The sequence below is a fragment of the Triturus cristatus genome, chromosome 11 (assembly GCF_964204655.1).
Source record: "Triturus cristatus chromosome 11, aTriCri1.1, whole genome shotgun sequence".
Lineage (NCBI taxonomy): Eukaryota > Metazoa > Chordata > Amphibia > Caudata > Salamandridae > Triturus > Triturus cristatus.
The window spans coordinates 270,040,680-270,067,122 of record NC_140594.1 but is presented as its reverse complement, the minus strand read 5'-3'; positions in this window follow the sequence as shown (position 1 = coordinate 270,067,122).

Genomic DNA, 26,443 nt, shown 5'->3' with positions numbered 1-26,443 from the left:
AGACTGATTTGCATATGGCCACTTCTGAACTGGGGTGGCAGAGTGGGCTAAAGAAAGGTGATGGATTAAACCCAGATCAGTTGACTGGGGGTGAGTGCTTGCAATGTTCAACACTCCGTCCATCATTTCCTTTGGTTTTTGCTTTGTTCGCCATAAGTTGGCAGGGTATGCTCAGACGTGAGTCCCTTGCTCACTTTGCCACTGGATTCAAGCAAGCCTGGCTGAAGACGGCTGAAATGCCAGAAACCGGTCCTAGGAAGCTTGTTCCCGGTCCAGGGAAGACATGGCTTGGCAGTTCGGGCTGGACTGTTCCCATGAGGCACAGGGTCAGACTGATTTGCATATGGCCACGTCTGAACTGGGGTGGCATAGTGGGCTAAAGAGCGGTGATGGATTAAACCCAGATCAGTTGACTGGGGGTGAGTGCTTGCAATGTTCAACACTCCGTCCATCATTTCCTTTGGTTTTTGCTTTGTTCGCCATAAGTTGGCAGGGTATGCTCAGACGTGAGTCCCTTGCTCACTTTGCCACTGGATTCAAGCAAACCTGGCTGAAGACGGTTGAAATGCCAGAAACCGGTCCTAGGAAGCTTGTTCCCGGTCCAGGGAAGACATGGCTTGGCAGTTCGGGCTGGACTGTTCCCATGAGGCACAGGGTCAGACTGATTTGCATATGGCCACGTCTGAACTGGGGTGGCAGAGTGGGCTAACGAACGGTGATGGATTAAACCCAGATCAGTTGACTGGGGGTGAGTGCTTGCAATGTTCAACACTCCGTCCATCATTTCCTTTGGTTTTTGCTTTGTTCGCCATAAGTTGGCAGGGTATGCTCAGACGTGAGTCCCTTGCTCACTTTGCCACTGGATTCAAGCAAGCCTGGCTGAAGACGGCTGAAATGCCAGAAACCGGTCCTAGGAAGCTTGTTCCCGGTCCAGGGAAGACATGGCTTGGCAGTTCGGGCTGGACTGTTCCCATGAGGCACAGGGTCAGACTGATTTGCATATGGCCACGTCTGAACTGGGGTGGCATAGTGGGCTAAAGAGCGGTGATGGATTAAACCCAGATCAGTTGACTGGGGGTGAGTGCTTGCAATGTTCAACACTCCGTCCATCATTTCCTTTGGTTTTTGCTTTGTTCGCCATAAGTTGGCAGGGTATGCTCAGACGTGAGTCCCTTGCTCACTTTGCCACTGGATTCAAGCAAGCCTGGCTGAAGACGGCTGAAATGCCAGAAACCGGTCCTAGGAAGCTTGTTCCCGGTCCAGGGAAGACATGGCTTGGCAGTTCGGGCTGGACTGTTCCCATGAGGCACAGGGTCAGACTGATTTGCATATGGCCACGTCTGAACTGGGGTGGCAGAGTGGGCTAAAGAACGGTGATGGATTAAACCCAGATCAGTTGACTGGGGGTGAGTGCTTGCAATGTTCAACACTCCGTCCATCATTTCCTTTGGTTTTTGCTTTGTTCGCCATAAGTTGGCAGGGTATGCTCAGACGTGAGTCCCTTGCTCACTTTGCCACTGGATTCAAGCAAGCCTGGCTGAAGACGGCTGAAATGCCAGAAACCGGTCCTAGGAAGCTTTTTCCCGGTCCAGGGAAGACATGGCTTGGCAGTTTGGGCTGGACTGTTCCCATGAGGCACAGGGTCAGACTGATTTGCATATGGCCACGTCTGAACTGGGGTGGCAGAGTGGGCTAAAGAACGGTGATGGATTAAACCCAGATCAGTTGACTGGGGGTGAGTGCTTGCAATGTTCAACACTCCGTCCATCATTTCCTTTGGTTTTTGCTTTGTTCGCCATAAGTTGGCAGGGTATGCTCAGACGTGAGTCCCTTGCTCACTTTGCCACTGGATTCAAGCAAGCCTGGCTGAAGACGGCTGAAATGCCAGAAACCGGTCCTAGGAAGCTTGTTCCCAGTCCAGGGAAGACATGGCTTTGCAGTTCGGGCTGGACTGTTCCCATGAGGCACAGGGTCAGACTGATTTGCATATGGCCACGTCTGAACTGGGGTGGCAGAGTGGGCTAAAGAACGGTGATGGATTAAACCCAGATCAGTTGACTGGGGGTGAGTGCTTGCAATGTTCAACACTCCGTCCATCATTTCCTTTGGTTTTTGCTTTGTTCGCCATAAGTTGGCAGGGTATGCTCAGACGTGAGTCCCTTGCTCACTTTGCCACTGGATTCAAGCAAGCCTGGCTGAAGACGGCTGAAATGCCAGAAACCGGTCCTAGGAAGCTTGTTCCCGGTCCAGGGAAGACATGGCTTGGCAGTTCGGGCTGGACTGTTCCCATGAGGCACAGGGTCAGACTGATTTGCATATGGCCACGTCTGAACTGGGGTGGCAGAGTGGGCTAAAGAGCGGTGATGGATTAAACCCAAATCAGTTGACTGGGGGTGAGTGCTTGCAATGTTCAACACTCCGTCCATCATTTCCTTTGATTTTTGCTTTGTTCGCCATGAGTTGGCAGGGTATGCTCAGACGTGAGTCCCTTGCTCACTTTGCCACTGGATTCAAGCATATTGGCTGAAGACGGTTGAAATGCCAGAACCCGGTCCTAGGAAGCTTGTTCCCGGTCCAGGGAAGACATGGCTTGGCAGTTCGGGCTGGACTGTTCCCATGAGGCACAGGGTCAGACTGATTTGCATATGGCCACTTCTGAACTGGGGTGGCAGAGTGGGCTAAAGAACGGTGATGGATTAAACCCAGATCAGTTGACTGGGGATGAGTGCTTGCAATGTTCAACACTCCGTCCATCATTTCCTTTGGTTTTTGCTTTGTTCGCCATAAGTTGGCAGGGTATGCTCAGACGTGAGTCCCTTGCTCACTTTGCCACTGGATTCAAGCAAGCCTGGCTGAAGACGGCTGAAATGCCAGAAACCGGTCCTAGGAAGCTTGTTCCCGGTCCAGGGAAGACATGGCTTGGCAGTTCGGGCTGGACTGTTCCCATGAGGCACAGGGTCAGACTGATTTGCATATGGCCACGTCTGAACTGGGGTGGCAGAGTGGGCTAAAGAACGGTGATGGATTAAACCCAGATCAGTTGACTGGGGGTGAGTGCTTGCAATGTTCAACACTCCGTCCATCATTTCCTTTGGTTTTTGCGTTGTTCGCCATAAGTTGGCAGGGTATGCTCAGACGTGAGTCCCTTGCTCACTTTGCCACTGGATTCAAGCAAGCCTGGCTGAAGACGGCTGAAATGCCAGAAACCGGTCCTAGGAAGCTTGTTCCCGGTCCAGGGAAGACATGGCTTGGCAGTTCGGGCTGGACTGTTCCCATGAGGCACAGGGTCAGACTGATTTGCATATGGCCACGTCTGAACTGGGGTGGCATAGTGGGCTAAAGAGCGGTGATGGATTAAACCCAGATCAGTTGACTGGGGGTGAGTGCTTGCAATGTTCAACACTCCGTCCATCATTTCCTTTGGTTTTTGCTTTGTTCGCCATAAGTTGGCAGGGTATGCTCAGACGTGAGTCCCTTGCTCACTTTGCCACTGGATTCAAGCAAACCTGGCTGAAGACGGTTGAAATGCCAGAAACCGGTCCTAGGAAGCTTGTTCCCGGTCCAGGGAAGACATGGCTTGGCAGTTCGGGCTGGACTGTTCTCATGAGGCACAGGGTCAGACTGATTTGCATATGGCCACGTCTGAACTGGGGTGGCAGAGTGGGCTAACGAACGGTGATGGATTAAACCCAGATCAGTTGACTGGGGATGAGTGCTTGCAATGTTCAACACTCCGTCCATCATTTCCTTTGGTTTTTGCTTTGTTCGCCATAAGTTGGCAGGGTATGCTCAGACGTGAGTCCCTTGCTCACTTTGCCACTGGATTCAAGCAAACCTGGCTGAAGACGGCTGAAATGCCAGAAACCGGTCCTAGGAAGCTTGTTCCCGGTCCAGGGAAGACATGGCTTGGCAGTTCGGGCTGGACTGTTCCCATGAGGCACAGGGTCAGACTGATTTGCATATGGCCACGTCTGAACTGGGGTGGCAGAGTGGGCTAAAGAACGGTGATGGATTAAACCCAGATCAGTTGACTGGGGGTGAGTGCTTGCAATGTTCAACACTCCGTCCATCAATTCCTTTGGTTTTTGCTTTGTTCGCCATAAGTTGGCAGGGTATGCTCAGACGTGAGTCCCTTGCTCACTTTGCCACTGGATTCAAGCAAGCCTGGCTGAAGACGGCTGAAATGCCAGAAACCGGTCCTAGGAAGCTTGTTCCCGGTCCAGGGAAGACATGGCTTGGCAGTTCGGGCTGGACTGTTCCCATGAGGCACAGGGTCAGACTGATTTGCATATGGCCACGTCTGAACTGGGGTGGCAGAGTGGGCTAAAGAACGGTGATGGATTAAACCCAGATCAGTTGACTGGGGGTGAGTGCTTGCAATGTTCAACACTCCGTCCATCATTTCCTTTGGTTTTTGCTTTGTTCGCCATAAGTTGGCAGGGTATGCTCAGACGTGAGTCCCTTGCTCACTTTGCCACTGGATTCAAGCAAGCCTGGCTGAAGACGGCTGAAATGCCAGAAACCGGTCCTAGGAAGCTTGTTCCCGGTCCAGGGAAGACATGGCTTGGCAGTTCGGGCTGGACTGTTCCCATGAGGCACAGGGTCAGACTGATTTGCATATGGCCACGTCTGAACTGGGGTGGCAGAGTGGGCTAAAGAGCGGTGATGGATTAAACCCAGATCAGTTGACTGGGGGTGAGTGCTTGCAATGTTCAACACTCCGTCCATCATTTCCTTTGATTTTTGCTTTGTTCGCCATGAGTTGGCAGGGTATGCTCAGACGTGAGTCCCTTGCTCACTTTGCCACTGGATTCAAGCATATTGGCTGAAGACGGTTGAAATGCCAGAACCCGGTCCTAGGAAGCTTGTTCCCGGTCCAGGGAAGACATGGCTTGGCAGTTCGGGCTGGACTGTTCCCATGAGGCACAGGGTCAGACTGATTTGCATATGGCCACTTCTGAACTGGGGTGGCAGAGTGGGCTAAAGAACGGTGATGGATTAAACCCAGATCAGTTGACTGGGGATGAGTGCTTGCAATGTTCAACACTCCGTCCATCATTTCCTTTGGTTTTTGCTTTGTTCGCCATAAGTTGGCAGGGTATGCTCAGACGTGAGTCCCTTGCTCACTTTGCCACTGGATTCAAGCAAGCCTGGCTGAAGACGGCTGAAATGCCAGAAACCGGTCCTAGGAAGCTTGTTCCCGGTCCAGGGAAGACATGGCTTGGCAGTTCGGGCTGGACTGTTCCCATGAGGCACAGGGTCAGACTGATTTGCATATGGCCACGTCTGAACTGGGGTGGCAGAGTGGGCTAAAGAACGGTGATGGATTAAACCCAGATCAGTTGACTGGGGATGAGTGCTTGCAATGTTCAACACTCCGTCCATCATTTCCTTTGGTTTTTGCTTTGTTCGCCATAAGTTGGCAGGGTATGCTCAGACGTGAGTCCCTTGCTCACTTTGCCACTGGATTCAAGCAAACCTGGCTGAAGACGGCTGAAATGCCAGAAACCGGTCCTAGGAAGCTTGTTCCCGGTCCAGGGAAGACATGGCTTGGCAGTTCGGGCTGGACTGTTCCCATGAGGCACAGGGTCAGACTGATTTGCATATGGCCACGTCTGAACTGGGGTGGCAGAGTGGGCTAAAGAACGGTGATGGATTAAACCCAGATCAGTTGACTGGGGGTGAGTGCTTGCAATGTTCAACACTCCGTCCATCATTTCCTTTGGTTTTTGCTTTGTTCGCCATAAGTTGGCAGGGTATGCTCAGACGTGAGTCCCTTGCTCACTTTGCCACTGGATTCAAGCAAGCCTGGCTGAAGACGGCTGAAATGCCAGAAACCGGTCCTAGGAAGCTTGTTCCCGGTCCAGGGAAGACATGGCTTGGCAGTTCAGGCTGGACTGTTCCCATGAGGCACAGGGTCAGACTGATTTGCATATGGCCACGTCTGAACTGGGGTGGCAGAGTGGGCTAAAGAGCGGTGATGGATTAAACCCAGATCAGTTGACTGGGGGTGAGTGCTTGCAATGTTCAACACTCCGTCCATCATTTCCTTTGATTTTTGCTTTGTTCGCCATGAGTTGGCAGGGTATGCTCAGACGTGAGTCCCTTGCTCACTTTGCCACTGGATTCAAGCATATTGGCTGAAGACGGTTGAAATGCCAGAACCCGGTCCTAGGAAGCTTGTTCCCGGTCCAGGGAAGACATGGCTTGGCAGTTCGGGCTGGACTGTTCCCATGAGGCACAGGGTCAGACTGATTTGCATATGGCCACTTCTGAACTGGGGTGGCAGAGTGGGCTAAAGAACGGTGATGGATTAAACCCAGATCAGTTGACTGGGGATGAGTGCTTGCAATGTTCAACACTCCGTCCATCATTTCCTTTGGTTTTTGCTTTGTTCGCCATAAGTTGGCAGGGTATGCTCAGACGTGAGTCCCTTGCTCACTTTGCCACTGGATTCAAGCAAGCCTGGCTGAAGACGGCTGAAATGCCAGAAACCGGTCCTAGGAAGCTTGTTCCCGGTCCAGGGAAGACATGGCTTGGCAGTTCGGGCTGGACTGTTCCCATGAGGCACAGGGTCAGACTGATTTGCATATGGCCACGTCTGAACTGGGGTGGCAGAGTGGGCTAAAGAACGGTGATGGATTAAACCCAGATCAGTTGACTGGGGGTGAGTGCTTGCAATGTTCAACACTCCGTCCATCATTTCCTTTGGTTTTTGCTTTGTTCGCCATAAGTTGGCAGGGTATGCTCAGACGTGAGTCCCTTGCTCACTTTGCCACTGGATTCAAGCAAGCCTGGCTGAAGACGGCTGAAATGCCAGAAACCGGTCCTAGGAAGCTTGTTCCCGGTCCAGGGAAGACATGGCTTGGCAGTTCGGGCTGGACTGTTCCCATGAGGCACAGGGTCAGACTGATTTGCATATGGCCACGTCTGAACTGGGGTGGCAGAGTGGGCTAAAGAACGGTGATGGATTAAACCCAGATCAGTTGACTGGGGGTGAGTGCTTGCAATGTTCAACACTCCTCCATCATTTCCTTTGGTTTTTGCTTTGTTCGCTATAAGTTGGCAGGGTATGCTCAGACGTGAGTCCCTTGCTCACTTTGCCACTGGATTCAAGCAAGCCTGGCTGAAGACGGCTGAAATGCCAGAAACCGGTCCTAGGAAGCTTGTTCCCGGTCCAGGGAAGACATGGCTTGGCAGTTCGGGCTGGACTGTTCCCATGAGGCACAGGGTCAGACTGATTTGCATATGGCCACGTCTGAACTGGGGTGGCAGAGTGGGCTAAAGAACGGTGATGGATTAAACCCAGATCAGTTGACTGGGGGTGAGTGCTTGCAATGTTCAACACTCCGTCCATCATTTCCTTTGGTTTTTGCTTTGTTCGCCATAAGTTGGCAGGGTATGCTCAGACGTGAGTCCCTTGCTCACTTTGCCACTGGATTCAAGCAAGCCTGGCTGAAGACGGCTGAAATGCCAGAAACCGGTCCTAGGAAGCTTGTTCCCGGTCCAGGGAAGACATGGCTTGGCAGTTCGGGCTGGACTGTTCCCATGAGGCACAGGGTCAGACTGATTTGCATATGGCCACGCCTGAACTGGGATGGCAGAGTGGGCTAAAGAACGGTGATGGATTAAACCCAGATCAGTTGACTGGGGGTGAGTGCTTGCAATGTTCAACACTCCGTCCATCATTTCCTTTGGTTTTTATTTTTATATAATACCTTGTGTGGAGTTTCCTTTGTGGTGGGCCTTGGGTGTTGTTGCTGGGTGCGCGCGCCAACGCTTTACACATTGCCTCAGAGATAAGCCTGACTGCTCGTGCCAAGCTACCAAGGGGGTGAGCAGGGGTTATCTTTGGCGTGCACCTTCCTTGCCGTGACTAGAGTGGTGGTTTCTGCCTGGCTTTGGCGCAAGCCCTAGCCAACCAGAAATCCCATTTCTAACATTGGTGATCAGCGGTGGGATTTGGACTTGCGTTTGCGCTGTACCGCAGCAGCAACTGGCTGCACTACAAAACTCTGCATTAGATAATCACATTTTGGGGATTATTGTTTTTGAGTTCCATTATTTCTTCTCCTAAAGGTGTCCTTTGTGAATTATGTACTCCTGTTTTAGCTCAGACCCCCAGGTGCCTTGTGTTAAACTTTTCTCGAGAACGTCCGCCAAAATGGAGCCGGCTTTTAATTTCTGTGGTCTGTTTAGATACAGTATGTTGGAGTTGGTCAGGTTCTGTGAAGAGAGAGACATAGAGGTGGGTGAGTCAGACACCCAGTCCAAACTGAGGGACAACCTGATCCTATGGCAAAAGGATGAATGGGAACGTGAGCGCAGTGAGGAAGATAGGGCCCGGGCCACACGCCAAGAGGGTGGTGGGTCCGAGGGGAGCCCTGAGGAGTCTGAAGAGGAGGAAGAAAGTGACCTGACAGGGACGCCAGTAGACAGTGAAGACCCCATAGATAGGGAGTCCCTTGCTGGGTCCAGTGTCGGGAGCAGCACCCCATCCCTTTTCCTGTCCCCAGAGGAGTGGGTAGATAGGAGGGAAGAGAGGAAGCATCATCTGGCTTTAGAGAAACTCCAGAAGGAGAGCTATGAGCATATGGAAGCTCAGAAATTGGAATTGGAGCATAGGAAGTTAGCCTTAGAGGAGAAAAAGGCGTTATTAGCTCAAGAGTTGAGTCTCAAGGCGTTGGGCCTTGAAGAGCAAAGGCTAGAGACCGAAAGGGTCCTAGCGCAGGAGAGGATGGCGGAGGCTGAGAGGACTTTCGCCAGGGAGAAATTAGCTCTGGAGGGTAGATTATCTCCTGAGCGCAGTTGTGGTTTTCTGGATTCACCAGTAAGGGTGGGATCCAGTGGTGGCAGCGATATAGAGTCCAGTGCAGACAGTCCCGTTCCCTGTTCCCAAGAAGAGGAGTATAGGTTGAAGTTCAGGGGCAGTAAGAAACTGTCTCACCAGTCTTGGAGTGACTTTGTGGATGAATGTGATCAGGCGCTGAACGATTGGGTGATGGTTAGTACAGTAGATGATTTTGATTATGACGGGCTGGCCCATTTGGTTATCAAAGAGCACATGCTCAGCCATTGTTTTTCGGGGTTGCGCCAACACCTGTTAGAGTGTGAGTCCTCTGACCCCAGAGAGCTTGCAAGGGAAGCCGACCTCTGGGTGGAGGCCCGAGGTTCTGAAGAGGCATTGGTGAGTGGTCCCAGATGTTGTGGCCCAGGTATCTTCCAGTCCTGTGTGGTGGAAGTGGGGCAGAGTAGCCCAGCTAGGTCCCCTGATGGTAAGAAGGTTGTAGGACCTCACCTCCTATCTAGCAGGAGTGGCAGTGAGACTGGGTCGTGTCCCGAAGTGCCCCAACCTCAGTCTCAGAGCCTGGATGGTTTCTTCAGGGAACACCAGGTTGGGGGCCTAGGCTGTCCTGTTAGTCCGTTTGAGGAGTATTGTGTAGTGTATGGAGGACCTGGAGCGTCTGTAAGTAGAGCTCCAGTGGTTCTGGTGTCAGGCAGTACCGCTCCAGTAGGGAGGGTACAGAAGTCCAGCGAGAGGGGTGGCATGGGGCTGTGTTCCCCGGTGGAGGAGCCAGTGGGTCAGGGACCGGCCGGGAGGGCTGAGTCTCCTAGAAGTGACCATGGTGACCCCACGTCTGTCCTGGGGGATCTTCACGCACTGTCAGGTGGACAGGGGACGGGAGATCTGCGCCAGGCAGACTGTCATGCAACATATGAAGCATATGTTACTCTCGGGGGGATGGTGTGTAAGTCCCCAGAAGTCCTGGAGTGCCAGGCAAGTACTCAGCCAAAGGGTTTAGACCCCTGGTTGGGAATCCAGGTTCAGGATCAGCCTGACCCGGAGGGAAGGGCGACTGTAACCAGTGTCCTGACCGGTTCTTCTTCCAGAGGTACCGCCCCAGTTTGTAGGGAGCAGGACTCTGGAAGGGGGTGCAGAGGGTGGGAGAGCCCACCTCTGACCCCGGTGCAACCTGAGGGGTTAAACCCTAGGTTGGGAGACCAGTTCTCAGGGAGAGGTCCTGAGCTGGTGGGAAAGTGGATTTCTGAGGGTGCCTCTCAGAGGAAGAGAGGACGGAACCCTAGAAGGAGAGGTAGGGGAAGGAGAGACTCGCCCGTGACTTTTGGTCAGCTTGAAGGTACAGACCCTAGGCTGGAGGATCAGTGGCTGTTTAGAACTGCCCTGATGAGGGGTAGAGTGGAGAATGGCTGCTATGTGCCAGGGGTTACTACCCCCCACTCTGTGTTTAGGCGAGGACCAGTGGCGCCTAGATGGTCTAGGGCCTGGTCCTGGCCACGGACAGCTGAGGAGTACCAGGGGGGTAGCCCAGTTGGTCCGCCGAGTTTTTTCAGAGGAAACCATGTGAGTTCAGAGTGGCGTAAAACCGGAGAGTGTCCCTGCGGGCCTGCGTCCGTGTTTTATCGCCCCAAGCAGGGAAGTCCATCACGGTGGTGATTGGTCTGCCCTGCGTTTTGGCTGGAAGGGGGTGGTGTTGGACTTGGCCCTTCTGGCAGGTTCACCCCCGAATCTTTTTGCTCTTTATTGGTGACCTGGTGTAGTGATTTTTGGTTTCTGCGCACTTTCCCTGTGTCCCAGAGTAAAGTGCGTGCACATTCTGAGTGCATGTGGTGAGATAGGCCTGCCCTCCCATAGGAATGCATGGGGAATGTATGTGTCCCTGGTAGATCCTGATGCGTGGGGTGTGCAGGCTCGAGTTTGGTATGTGCGGACTCGTGTGATTGAATGCTGCGCGATGATGTGTGCGGCGTGCATGTACCTAGTGTGGAAGTGCCACTTCTAGAAGTGGGCACTTCGGTGTGCAGTGTGTCTGGCGTGTGATTGGCTGGAGCTGGCTGGTGAGCCTGGCTCCAGGAGTCTGGTTGGGTCTGCCCCAGTGGTGAGTGTGAGATTAGCATGCTGATGGCTGGGGAGGAGTGCACCTTGGACCTGAATAGGGCAGGGCTTTCCCCACACAATGCTGGCTCCGCCCCCTGTGGTGCGACTGACGACCCTAGCCCTGCCAGTGAATAGAGTGAGGGGCTGAGCACATCAAGGGTGCTCCCCAACCAGCTGCGACTGGTTTTCCCCCTCACCCTGAACCAAGAACAAAGGGTTTTTACTGTATAAAAATGGGGCTGTGTCCCCACAGTTGTTTGTTCTCTCTTCTGATCCTAACTTAAGGGGGGCCTGCTGCTGCCGGGCGCCAGGAGACACCGCCACTGGGGACTGCCTCCCTGCTGGAGGGCCCTGTGAGCTGGCCCCTGGGCCCAGTCTTTGCCCCCCTGCTTCTGAGACTTTTCCTGAAGACCTTGCCTGAACCTAGCGCCTGGAAGAGCGCCTTATTTGGCCTTCTTAGGGGAGAAAAACGCTTTATTTATGGCCAGCCCCGACGTAGGGATTCCCTCGCTTTTTGCTGGGGTCGTGGCGGGTGCCCACCCCGCACTGTGGCGCTCGTTGGCGGGTGCCCACCCCGCTTATTTGTTTTAATTTCACCGCGGGTGCCAACCCCGCTGTTCTGCACCTCTTCGTTATTATTAGCGGGTGCCCACCCCGCGTTTATGTGCTTAAAGAATGGGAGCCTACCCCTTGTTGTGCCGGCGGAAGCCTGGGTCCCGAAAGAATCACCGCCACCGGCCCGGGAGCTTCCGTGAGAGGTCCGCGCTGCCATTGGTGGAGGCGCTCCTGAGCCTGGAGGCTCGTCGCAAGGGCCGCGCTGCCATTGGTGGAGGCGCTCCTGAGCCTGGAGGCTCGTCGCAAGGGCCGTGCTGCCATTGGCGGAGGCGCTCTGGGCCGTGCTGCCATTGGCAGGCCAGCAACCCTGCACCTCGAGCCGGGGGAGCTTCCGGGAAGCGAGGCTGCGTCGCCCGGAGTCGAGACCAGTTGGAGGTCTCCCCTGCCCCGCCGGAGTGCTACCGGCCACAGCAAAGGAGCGGAGACACCGTGGGTGTCCCCAGCGAACAGCCCGGTAAGTTGTGAAGGGCTGTGGGACTCCGTGAGGGTATTGTGGGTGCCGGTCCCAGACCGGTCTATTTCCTTGAGCCCGCGAGGCTCCAACTGCGGGGGCATTTCTGTGGTGCCTGATCAAGGCACCAGGGCATTCCAAGTGTCGGGCGGCCCCGGAAGGCAGCGGGCCGCCTCAACGTTGTTTGGGGACCAATTATTTGTCAAGAGTCCCCCGAGTGGGACTCCAACCTTTTGGGAGCATTCTGTGCAAAGAAGAGCGGCCCCGGAAGGCAGCGGGCCGCACCCCTGAGAGGCCAGTTGGCCTGGGGACAGTTTTGCTGTGTTGTGCCCTCCCCTAGGGCACCTGGTGATTTTCATATATGTACTTTTGCGCCTGCGCCATGTCTTCATGATATTTTCCTTCCTAAACTGTGTTGATGCATTGGAGATTGTTTTACTAGTGGTAATTATGCTAGGGTGTTCATGTTTCTCTGCGTGATCTTTTCCTAAGGGGGTACTTACCTGTTACCAGTGGGTACTGGTTGTGCGCTATATCTTCTAATTGTGTGCTACAGTAATTTTAGATCCTATGTCCTGAAAGTATTAGTTCTACAAGTGCTAATTCCTGACAGTGGTCCATGTGGCCCTGTCCCCTGTATATATAATCCCTTGTAAATTCTGCCCGTGCCTGTTGGCACATTGTAAAGTGTGTGTTTTTATCTAATGTGTTTGGTATAATACGAAGGCTATTTCCTTTGTGGTGGGCCTTGGGTGTTGTTGCTGGGTGCGCGCGCCAACGCTTTACACATTGCCTCAGAGATAAGCCTGACTGCTCGTGCCAAGCTACCAAGGGGGTGAGCAGAGGTTATCTTTGGCGTGTACCTTCCTTGCCCTGACGTAGGCTGTGCCTCAAGCTCCATTCTCCGTCTGAGCCGTAACTCCTAACGCCGAACAGAGTCGCCCGGAAGCAGTATCCATAGCAGTTTCCACCCTGACAAGTACGATGCGTACTTCCTACGCACCGGACGGGTCGCCACATATAGCACCTCACAGCATCCGGAACAGAAGCATATCAGCTACGATTCGCACCACAACTCAATCCACGGCTAGGAGACGGACCAGTTTCCAACGGGTACGAGACAGAGCAACAAGCAGCGTGTACGAGATGAACACATCATGAATCCCATCGTGCAGGTCATACCACTACTCTACATCTATGACCGGATCAGAAACAGACGCGGACGGCGCAGACGGTAAGTCAGACACCTACCACATAAACAAACGACACGTACCAGCAAAATGGCACACACACACAGGGGATCCACATCCTGGCCACTAACAGGCCACCATAGGGGTTGTATGACCAGCACCACTACCACTCACACCCATAGGGCTTATGTTGCCCAGCACCCCTGCCACCCCCACCCATAGTGGACCTGTTGCCCATCACCCCTGCCACCCCCACCCATAGGGGACCTGTTGCCCAGCACTACTGCTACCCCCGCCCATAGGGCTTATGTTGGCCATCACCCCTGCCACCCCCACTCATAGGGGACCTGTTGCCCAGCACTACTGCCACCCCCACCCATAGGGCTTATGTTGCCCATCACCCCTGCCACCCCCACTCATAGGGGACCTGTTTCCCATCACTACTGCCACCCCCACCCATAGGGGACCTGTTGCCCAGCACTACTGCCACCCCCACCCATAGGGCTTATGTTGCCCATCACCCCTGCCACCCCCACTCTTAGGGGACCTGTTGCCCATCACTACTGCCACCCTCACCCATAGGGCTTATGTTGCCCATCATCACTGCCACCCCCACCCATAGGGGACTTGTTGCCCAGTACTACTGCCACCCCCACCCATAGGGGACCTGTTGCCCATCACCCCTGCCACCCCCACTCATAGGGGACCTATTGCCCATCACTACTGCCACCCCCACCCATAGGGCTTATGCTGCCCATCACCACTGCCACCCCCACCCATAGGGGACCTGTTGCCCAGCACTACTGCCACCCTCACTACTGCCACCCTCACCCCCACCCATAGGGGACCTGTTGCCCAGCACTACTGCCACCCCCACAGATAGGGGACCTGTTGCCCATCACTACTGCCACCCCCACCCATAGGGCTTATGTTGTCCATCACCACTGCCACCCCTACCCATAGGGGACCTGTTGCCCAGCACTACTGCCACCCCCACCCATAGGGCTTATGTTGCCCAGCACTACTGCCACACCCACCCATAGAGGGCCTGTTCCCCATCACCCCTGCCACCCCCACTCATAGGGGACCTGTTGCCCTTCACTACTGCCACCCCCACCCATAGGGCTTATGTTGCCCATCACCACTGCCACCCCCACCCATAGGGGACCTGTTGCCCAGCACTACTGCCTACCCCACCCATAGGGGACCTGTTGCCCATCACCCCTGCCACCCCCACTCATAGGGGACCTGTTGCCCATCACTACTGCCACCCCCACCCATAGGGCTTATGTTGCCCATCACTACTGCCACCCCCACCCATAGGATGGGTGATGCGCCACACATCCATCATACTCCAACATTAGGTATGTCAGCAAAATACATCCCCCCTAACATCATGACAACAGTGTGTAGTCTGTGACAAATGCCCACAACAGTGATTATGACTTTGAACATACAATGTAACTGCCATCACATGTGACCAAAAAATGAGTGTGGCCTACACAAGGCAAGCATCACTATTGCACTGTGTCAATGTAAAAATAACACACCCTCACTGTGTAGAACAAAAGTTAAGTGTGGGGTTCCAAACTGCAGCAAATGTCAAGCATTGTGGTGATGGGGTCTAAACCCACCCTCATCACAGTGACCAAAAGGTAAGTGTCATCATGGTCAAAGCTGCAAATGCCAAACAGCATGTATGATTCCCGGTCCCAACACATGAAACACTTTTGTGTCAAACTAGTGGTTGTGTCCCATACCCACAGAGATGTGGTGAGGCTAACAGTGCTGTGAAAACATAACATACTCTCGGCCATGTGCAGACAAGCACCACCCATGGGGGCTGACAATGCATACAGTGTGCAATGACACAAAAGCAGAAGTGACCATCACAAAGCATACATACATCTCGAAAATAGACACACTAATCAAAACAACCTGTGTAGACTGTAGGTGTCAGGTCACAAACACCCATTCCATGCCAGCAATGGCACCTAACAACCAGGATGAATGTGCAGAATGATGTGATATGACTCACAGGGACAGCGGGGTAAATCACAAAAACAGCATCCAGACAATGGCCCACAACAGCAATACCAATGCACTGGTGCAGATGCACAAACACAAACAGGCAACCTCACACTGCACATCTGACACAACATGTGTGTGTGTGTCTCAGTATCCCCAGGCAGTTTCACAACACATGAGGGGGGGCTGAACCACAGTGACACAGATGTGGACACAGGTAACCCATCATTGGGACCCCCTTAGTGGGCAATCAGGCATTGTGAGATGAGAGGGAGCACAACAGATACATGTGACACAAGCTGGAATGAACACAAACTAACACAGCAAGAGACTGACACACAACAGCACTACCCCCAGGGACCAGACATTGGGGTGACACAAGCATGCATGACACCTCCACTGTGATGACAAAGGTAGCTGTCGTACAAACTGTGAAACCAAGACATGTGTCCTGTGCCACAAACGTACACCACATCTACACAAACACAAATCACTCAGCATGGCCCGTCATCCATGGAAAAACGGGAGCTAGGGGCCCATCCATGCAAACATTTACATCAGTCCACCCTCAACACCACACACACTGAACTGCACCAATGTGCATCTGTGAAGCCCACATGGACAGGTGACATTGCACACACACCCATGACAAACACAGGAATGTTGGGAGGAACTAAGGTACACAGACTCATCATACAAGGACAGTTCACAACCCTGGTGAATGACAGACATACTGCACAGTATGCGGTACATGGCCATGATGTCAAAGCTCACGTAACATTCAGAATACCTGCCACAGTCCCAGGACAATGCAGAAGACAAGGTGAACCACGAGGCACACATGCTGACACCTGCAAACATTGCAGCCCTGACCCTGACGAGTGGGAGCAGTCACACACACATACACATGTCTCAATCACTGAAAGGTATCACCTAGGGACAACTACATGATATTGCGAACAAACAAGTGCCTTGGGGACCCCTGACTGTGTCCCATCTGCGTCTGACAACATCATCACCACTCAGAACTGACAAATCCCAATGATGAAACACCAATTAACAGTAGTGTGTCATGCACCCACACATCTGGTAGCCCATGGCCAAGTTGTAGGAAGAACACAGTACCACTCAGCAAGCATAAACAACAGGAACATATCAAGGGAACACTGCCTGTGTATGAAAAGGGATGTGGACACACACACACATGCTCACACAACACACACCATGGACCCAGGCTATGTCACGGAACAACACACTTACTTGAGGAGACCCAACTCCTGTGGAAGCCCAGCTGTGCCAAACAAAGTCACAGCACGTCTCAGTCATGTCAGCAGAACACTTGGTCATTCAGCCATCAGTTACCACACAATGAAGCCTCTGGTCACAACAGCCTGGGTACGGGAGTCTCCCTTAAGTCATCTGCACATACTCAACACATATGTACAGCAAGTTGCACAGAGGACCCAGTTGCTCCTACACCAATGATGCCCACACCTGTAGGTACAGTGGTGATGCGCCCAAAGTCAGGGAAATAGACAAATTGGACAATGGGAAGCACATCATATGTGTATGTTTGCAAGCCACAGATGTGACCATGCAAATGAAATGTTCACAGAGATGTCCACAAATTGTTGATCATGACACACCCAGTTAGCTGTAAAGGATGACATGGATACCGACCAGAATAGGATACATATCTCATGGACCACATGGAGTACCTCACATCAACACCTCATTATTCAACATTGGAAATCAAGCATTACAGGTGCAAGGTCCTGCTAAACATCATCAACATAATGTACAGCTAAATCAAGTTCACAAGGATAAAGAAAAAAGCTTTATTCAGCACATGAAAATTTAAACGTCCGTTCAAAACAGAGGCCAATGGCCGGTCCATTATCAAATGACAAGGAGTGAACTTGAGTGACAACTGTCACACGTTGCTTGCCTGCACTGCTAAGGACTGGGGACATCCCCTCGGAGGGGCATAAATGGGGGCAGGCCAGGCACCGCAGGGACAGGATCAGGGCGCAGCAGAAGGAGGCAGTGAAGGGGTGGTGGATGCAGGAGAGTCACTTGCAACTGTAGTGGAGCTGACTGAAGTGGTGGGTGCAGTCACAACTGTGGGGCACAAGTCAGATGGGGTGGGTGCCGGCACAACTTCAGTGGGCAGGTCAGATGGAGTGGATTGGGTCCCCACTGCAGTTCCCAAGTCAGACGGGGTGGTCGTGGACTCCACTGCAGTGCCTAAATCCATGTGAGCGGAATGGGGTGCAGGTGAGGTCGGCAGGACAGAGGGAGGGGATACGGACCCCACATCAGTGGCACTAACCGTCTGATCGGATGTGGAGGAGCAAGTGGTAGGGGGGGAGGGCCTCAGCATTTTGGGGATGGTGTATCTGTGGGTGGGGGAACCCGGGGTAGGGTGTGGCGTGGGAACCTCTGAAATGGTGGCCTGGGGATGGAGGACGGAGACTTCGCCGTGGAGCTGCGTGGCGGGGGTGGGGTCTTGCTCTTCCAGCTCCGGGGGGACTTGCGGGTGGGGGCCTCAGTATGACTGCGCCTGGGGGAGGGTGTCCGGGTGTGAGGGGCACTCCCCTCTGTGTGTGGGGACTTCTTCTTCACCTTGTAATCTGGATCTGCTGGGTCGGTGGGGAAGAGGCCAAGGTCACAGAGGAAGAGCTTCGGTGGAGATAGGGTTGCAGGTGAGGCAAGGCAAGGGGGTTGGGATGGAGCGGTTTCGGAGGACTGCGGAGTGGTTGTGGATGGCTGTGTGTGTGTCTGCAAACCATCCCCTGTGAGTGTGGTATCAGTCCCCTGCACTTGCTTGTGTGCACGTCTAGACCTTGGTTTGGGTGTTTGTGTGCTGCCCGTGTCTGTGGCTTTGTGATAATGTGCAGGTGTGTGTGTGTGCTTGGGACAGGTAGGGTGCTAGGAATCGTGGGTGGTGCAGGGGTAGGAGGGGTGCGGGACTGTTGGAGGAGGGACACTGCTGCCGTCAGGGAGGAGGCCACGGACTGATTGGTCCTCTGTAGGGCAGACATGCCTGATGAAATGCCCTCCATGAATGACACCAGTTGAGTCAACAGATTGGTGTGTGCATGGAGGACACTCAGCATTGATGTCTGCCCTACATGGATCTGTCTAAGTAAGTCCACAGACTCCTCACTCAGGGCAGCAGGGGACACAGGGGCAGGGGGTGTGGTGCCTGGCACAAAGGAGATATGCTCCCGAACACGGGAGCCTCCACAGACCTCTGGGATGGGAACCGATGGGAGGGTGGTGGTGGTGGTGGGGGCGGTGGCGGGGACAGCCTCACTAGCTTGGGTTTGGTGGCTGCTGACAGCCGCCTCCACAAGGGAGTCATCCTAAAAGCTGCTGTGGCCCTCAGCTGGGGTGGATGGTGCTGAGGACTCCTTGGTGTGGCTCCACTCGCCCTCCGTGCCACTGGGTCCCCCCGACTCCTCTCCTTCTGTCCCAGTCAGGCTCTGTGGCTCCTCCTGGTCCGTGGAGCTGTCCCCTCCTGTGGCCGTGGATGTATCTGGATAAAAATAGGAGAAAAGAGAACAACATCAGTCACCTGCACTGACACTGACTGCACACACCACAATGATTACATCACATTGCAGGGCAAGCCCTGGCATCATCAACTGAACACTGCTCAAAGTGCCCACACTGTTTAGAATAAGCCAATTGTCATTCTCACCATCAACCATGGCACACATATCCCTCCTGGACTTGCACCCATATGTCTGTTGCATGTTGGATGCTAATATCCCAATGTGCCGACATGCACCACCCACACATTTGTTGGACATGCAAGTGAACATGTAGGAGTATATCACTATACACACAGCCCATCTCTTGCCACTGACTCAGTACAGGTGTCCGGATGAAGGGATGGGCAGAGACTAATTTCACATGCTTGTGATGCATGCCAGCAACACACACTATGATGTTCTCATGTCCTGATAGTCAATGTCACACTGGGGTGCATGGAGCACACTTGAACACAATGCAGGATCACTCATAGCAAGTTAAATGCCATGGCACTGGCATGCATAGACAACAACAGTATGCACTGTGTCACAATCATAGCTCAGGGGTAAAGCAAACTCTGCAGATGACAAGTGCACTTGCCCATCCCCTGCAAACAACATATCCAGGAGCCAGAAGACCCTGCATCATGCAAATCAGACATATGAATCTCTGGAAACACAACTCCCTGTACATTAGCACATCACAGTCTGCCCTGCATATAACACAGCTGCCTGAAGTGCACAGTTGCATACACCATTGTGCGCTGTCAAATGATCACACACCTATATGTCACACAGGTCTTGTCTCTCACAGTCACATCTCAGATGTCCTGCTGACCCTCAAAATCATGAACACCCCAGTTGTACGTACCAGGAAGCCACACCATAATGACACAGAGGCAGACTCCTGAAAGCACATGTCACTAAGCACAACCTGTAAGTTGATACACAGGAGTGGGATAACCAAGTGTTCCTAAATGCCCTTGGACAGTAGTCACGTTGCTAAGCAAGTGTGACATACTTGATATACATACTCCTGAGGCCCACAAATTGGAGTCCCTTGCTGCATGGGTTTGTTTGAAATACCCCTGCCACCTGGCGACTCAGACCAGCAATTGGAACACATATCAAGGGCACACACAGATCACATGTCAGATCCCAGGCATTGGGTAAACAATTGACCCACCCATGAAACACACAACAGAGTCACGGGAACAGATGCTGCCCGGAAGCTGAAGCATAGCTGACTGCAGGGACACAGTTCCCTAGTGACACAAGCAACAGACTGTAGGGGCCACACCTGTGGAACAGACGAGGAGGGTGCATCACACAATTGAGGGACCTGAGTATTGGACTACAAGCCCTACGTAATGTGGAAGTGTGACCAGGCCAAAATACTGCAATTAGCATGTCAGACATAGTACACAGGTTAGGCATGGACTTACCCCCTCCTTGCTGCTGTCTGGCCTTCAGGTGCCTATCCAGGTCCGGGAAGACCATCGCCAGGATCCTGTGCATGTGGGGGGTCGGGGTCCGGTGTCCGTCCCTCCTGCAAGGAGGTGACAGCTTCAGCTGGACTCTTGCGATCCTCCGGGTCAAGCCCCGAAGGTCTTGCCACCTCTTCTGGCAGTTACGGATCCTGTGCTTGTAGACCCCCACCGAACGAACTGCCCGGGCAATGGTCAGCCATATCTCCTGCTTCTGGTGGGCATCAACCTGTGAGGATGACAAAGTTAAAAGTCCATTAACACACAAGCCCCATATTTGTGCTGCACACATTGGGATATACATGTCATCATCACAAAGGGAGATGAGTGACACAGGTAGTGCACCCATGGAAAAGGACAAAAGCCCTGCATGTCTGACATGTTAACAATGCCTGGGAAGTTTAAGCAAGCACAAATGCACTTTAGCAGCAGAACACCTGTTCATTACATGTACCTACACACTTTAGGGGATAAAGGTACTCAGTGAGAATGCTTGCCACTGGTGTACACACTGCTAATACTGCTAGTCAGACAACATGCATAATTAGGAAGGCAGTGGACTGCACACTCACCTGCTCCCCTGGTTTCCCATACAGCTTGCTGTACTGTGGAAGGAGCCCGTCCAGCAGGGCCTGGTTCTCCTCCTCAGTGAAGGCTGGGGCCCTCTCCAGAGTACGTGCCATACCAGGAGCCAGAGGATGCAGAGACAGTAGCAGTGGTAGCAGGCATGTGGTCCAGTAGCATGTAGTGCAGGCAAGTGAGCTCCCTGGGGGCCAGCCTTATATCTGTGCTGCAGAGGCAGACTCTGTGCCATGTGTCCCCAGTGATAAGTCCAACACGGTTGCATTCTATGAATCTGGCCAATCCATGGAAATGTACGACTCGTACATGTCTTCCGCATCGTTCAAATCTTCGCCTTAATAAAACCCTAGGAATTGCAACATTGTTGTAGGCATCCAACTGAATTTCCAGGGCACAACTCGTACAAGTTTTGAATCTGCATCCGTCTCCATGACAGTCCAGAGCCAATGGGTGCGCACGGATCAGTCAACTGACTGTACAATGCGTATTTTGAAAATACACATGCACCTGTCTCCATACGATCCAATGGCCAAGGCGTACGCCTGTCTCAGAACATGCCTACCTGATGCGCATGCATGATACTCACCCGCATCGGGCCTCATTGCAGTCAATGGCAAAGCGTACGCACGGCTCGGTCATGAACCGTGCAATGCGTACGCATTGTCACCCGCATCGGACCTCATTGCAGTCAATGGAAAGGCGCACGCACGGCTCGGTCATGAACCGTGCAATGCGTACGCATTTTCACCCGCGTCGGACCACATTGGTGTGATTATTTGACGGCTTCAACACACAATTACTTGGCAGGGACACATGTGCACACCTACCACACTACAGCATTGGCCACACAGTGTCCCATGGCATGTAAGGCTGCATTCCCTGTGTGTTGGGGGGGGGCAACATTTGGTTTGTTGTGTGGCACTTTTGTTCAGCCACTCCCAAGCTGTGCACGTGTTCATGGGGGCATAATCCTTTGTGTGTTGTGCACATTACCACTGTGATGTGCAACTGTACAGTAATGGGCATGACTCATGGACACAGTTGCAGGTTGGATATGTTTAGGACATGTCACATACACCCTGAGTCCTGGGGGTGATGACATGTACGTCACAGTGAGACCTGTAGCCACAATTCTGATGTGCACCGACAGTCTGTGTGCATGTTGTGTCTCAGATGTGGATGATCAAATGTGCCCAATGGGAGACAGTCTCCACATCCATGTGGTATGTGCAGCAACCTTGATGGTGTGTGTGTGTCTAAGAGACGTACATGTAGGGCCAGCAGAGACAACAGTGGCCACTACCTGTGGGACTCACGCTTGCCTTGTGGCGTGTACGTGATACGCCATGTCATGCCAGTGTTGATGTGGCAATACAAGGACCCTGGGTATCTGCATGGCAAAGATCTGTGATGCCTGGGGGACATCAGGCCTCACTTGTCACTGTGGTGTGTGTTTGTAACATCACAGCAGTACATAGGTAGGGTGACACAGCCCAATGATTGGCCATTGCACTACATGGGACTTATGTGGACATGTGGAATTGAGATGTGAGGTGATGGTCATGTAGGTGACATATGTGTCCATGCCCAACAGCACACACCTCAGTACATTGTGTATTGTCATGATGTATCATGTCATATTTTGCTTGGTCATAGCCACATGGGTGGATGAACCGACAATCTTCCTTTGTGCATCTATGTTCTGCAGGGCACCAGCTGTCCATAGACCGTTCCCAGACCTTGGAACCATGTAGGAATGCGACTGCATCCGACGGTACCGCTTCACCAGGCCACTGATTGTGGAGTTGGCGGAGCAGTTGGCGCCACATCTGCTACCTGGCCGGACATACCCTACAGCACTGATCCCAGAGGTAAAGGTGATGGCAGCCCTGCACTTCTTTGCTACTGGTACCTTCCAGTACACTGTGGCTACTGCTGGTGTGATGTCGCAAACTATGTTTAGTCATGTGCTACGCGATGTCTTGGAGGGTTGGAGGGAATGTTGCATTTCCTTGACCTGTACATCAAGCTCCCTAGCCCAGCTGAACTCCCTGAAATAAAGGATGCCTTTTATGCACTGGGGAGGATGCCGAACGTCATCGGATCTATTGATGGTACTCATGTGGCCCTGATACCACCACAGGCACATGAACAGGCATACCGGAACAGGAAACATTTCCACTCGATCAATGCTCTGGTGTTATGTCTTGCAGACATGTGTATCACACATGTGTGTGCACGGTTCCCCGGTTCTGTGCACGATGCCTACATAATGAGGAGTAGTCGCATTGCAACGCTGATGTCACAGATGCCAGATCAGCGTGCCTGGCTTGTCGGTGTGTACTGACTGTTTACCATTGTGTGTGTTTGGCAATGTTGTATTCTGCACTCCTACAAAACTCAGCTAATTGTTCATTTTTTTGTGTGTAGGTGACTCCGGATACCCCAACATGCCGTGGTTGCTGACACCCCTCAGGAACCCTGTGACACCAGCCGAGATGCGCTACAATGAGGCACATGGTCGGAGCAGGAGGGTGATTGAGCGGACATTTGGCCTCCTGAAAAGCCGCTTTCGCTGCCTGGACAAGTCCGGAGGGGCCCTCCCATATGAGCCTGCAAAGATGTGCAAAATAATCCTTGTATGCTGCATTCTACACAACATGGCAGTGGGGAAGAAGGTGCCTCTCATCCAGGATGACGATGGCCAACCTCTGCCACCTGTGGAGGATCCCGGCCTGGGCCACGATGCCAGTGATGATGAAGATGAGGGTGACGACCGCTCACAGCTCATCAACAACTTCTTCACCTGAATGTGAGTTTACAGGGTTGTTATGTCAATGTATGGAGTTAGCCTGGAATGTGTTGTGGCTGCTCTGTTGCTGTCTGAATGTGTCTATGTGCCCCTTGACTGGATGCGTGCAGTGATGTGTCCATTCAGGTGGTGTGTACTCCACAATAGGGTAGGACTGCTAACTTGTTTCTGTCTAGGTTTCTTGTGACATGTTTTGTGCATGTGTATTGCATTTCTCTCCTGTTCTGCTGTGCTTTTGACTGTGTCTTGTGTCTGTCCTTCCCAGTGTACTTTGCCTGTTGTTTGGTCAACACTGACCCTCAACACCCAGAATCCAACACCAGTGTGGGAGTAGTCAATTGCCATCAAGTGATGTGCCACACACCCCTGGACTTCAATTCTCAGACACCCTGTGACCGTGTTTGAATAAACATGTTGCTGATGTGTAATGAACCTGTGCTATGCTTTGTTAGGTGCGTTGTCTGTCTTCCCACATCTGAGTGACATTTGCTTACCTCACCTGTGGACTTGTTACCACTGACTGTGGATAGGTGTTGTGTCTGTGCATACCTATGTGTTTCAGGTCAACATCATTGTGTGGGATGAGTAACATGCCCATGGTGAGTATGTGTTGTGTTGCCATAGTGGTGTGTCTCCCTCACATGTGTCACAACACCATGACTCACCTAACGGTGGTCACATTGTTGTAGTATTTGGCATGCACTGTGTTGTTTAGCAGATCGACATCTCCATGACACATGACAAGTTGGAAACACAACAGAGGCAACTATGGTGTACTGGTGAGTTTATTTTCGAACATGTGTGGGGAAAGTGCACAGGATGGTGGGTGCTGTATATTGGTTTTTGAATCCACAGTTCACATTAGAGTTGGAAGTGTTGGTAGATGAAATGTCCAGAGTAAAGTCCACTGTCATCTGCTACATTGAACCAACATGAACCCTCCATGTCATGTGGGCGAGTTGTGTGCGATTGGACAAGGTGAACGGGTTGCGCACAAAGAACATTGTCCAGAACAGGTTTAGAGGACCCCTGAGGGATGTGCTGGGACATCTGCCTCTCACATGTCCTTCTTCGGACGACCCCTCTTCTTCTTGGGGGGGGGATCCTCAGGTGCAGGCCTCTGCGGTGCAGGGGACTCTCCGCCAGAGTCCCCCTCCCTCCCTGTGGCACTGGCAGATGGTGTTGCAACAGATGTTGTGGCCACACAGGGAGGTGTGGACATGTTTGTGGTGATCTGGCGGAGGCATTGGAGTATGCCCCGATGCACCGCAGTAAGGGCATCCCACTTTGCCTCCATGTGGGCATGGTGGGCAGCCTGCTCCTGTTGTATGTCCTTGAGGATCCCCACTACCTGGCCAAATTCTCCTGTGCTATCCTGGTACGCATCTATGATGCGTGCCAGTTGGGGGTCATCATGCAGTCCAGACCCCTCTGCCAGACGCGCCCACTGCTTCCCACCCCTCCCAGCACCCCTATCCACACGAGCAGGACCAGCGGCGGGCCGCACAGGTGACACTGGGACCCCTTGGGTGGTGTTGCTGGTGGTGTTGGCTGTAGCTTCCGGGGGTCCTGTGTCCCGGTGCTGTGGGTGTTCAGTGGCCTTGGTCTGTCCGTGTTGGTGGGGGTGCCCTGTCGGTTTCCAGGTGCTGGAGGCATGGGTACAGGGGGGGCAGATGTTGATGCTGCTGGTGCTGCATGATGACTCACACCGGAGGGGCCAAGTTGTTCGTCGTCATCTGAAGAGGACAGAGACAGAGTCAAACCAGAGAGCTCAGTGTCCACCACAGTCTGGGACTGGGAATCCTCTTCATTTGGTGCTGTGTCCCCAGCACCACCTGTGTTTGGAAGAGACACACAATGTAAGTTATGTTTCTACAGGCATCAATGGTTCACAAACATGACATAATCTACTGTACGAATGGATGCCTGCCTGTACACTGCTTTTTTTTTAGGCTTGTCACGGACAGAGATTGATATTGTTGTTGCACATTGCCCAGCCATAAAGAAACATTTCAATGTGCATGTCGAAGTGTGTGCATGCCCAGCTCTTGGATAGATTTGTCTGTACATGACCATTACTACTCAAGGCCCATCACGTTGCTGACACAGGTGTGTCATCCCTGTACACATGTGAGCTTTAACAAGGACATACATACGTGCTATTCCACTGGGGATATGTTGTACTATTGGGGCATGTGTGGTAGCAGAGTTTGCTAGTCTTTGTGTGCCACATTGGTGTATTGGTACGACCTGGTCACAGTCCGGTATGCCTGTGATCTCTTTGGAGGAAGTGTTTTCTTCCAGTGTTCCTATTTCCCATCTCATTTCATACAAGTGATGATGTCACCATGGAAATGAGTCTGGTGCTGAGTTTTGTACGTGCATATGTGATTTGACTTGTCAATGTTCGCCATGTTGACATGGATTGGGCAAGGTAGCACTCTGGCTTTTCAATGTTCATGACGGTGAGGGCCGTTGGTGTGTGTGTGTGTTGCAGTTTGGCTGCTGTGAGTAGCATGTCTCCTCCAATGCTGTCCAGGTTTGACCTTGTGTCTACAGTGTCTATGTCAGTGAGTGGTGTGTTGTGTGTAGGGGTGGAATGCAGCTCACAACAGCACCGAGTGTGAATGAGACCATGCTATGGTGTCAGCTATATTGGTGTGTCCATTCCATTCACTGTCATATGTCCACTGTCAATGATGTAAATGTGAGTTCCTGTGTGTTTTGTACAATGTACCATATATATGGCTCTCCACATTTGTAATCTGCAAGACACACCTCCCCTGCTCGGCCAGGGGCACCCCTGGACCCTGCATCCCCAGACAATGATTTTGAACATATG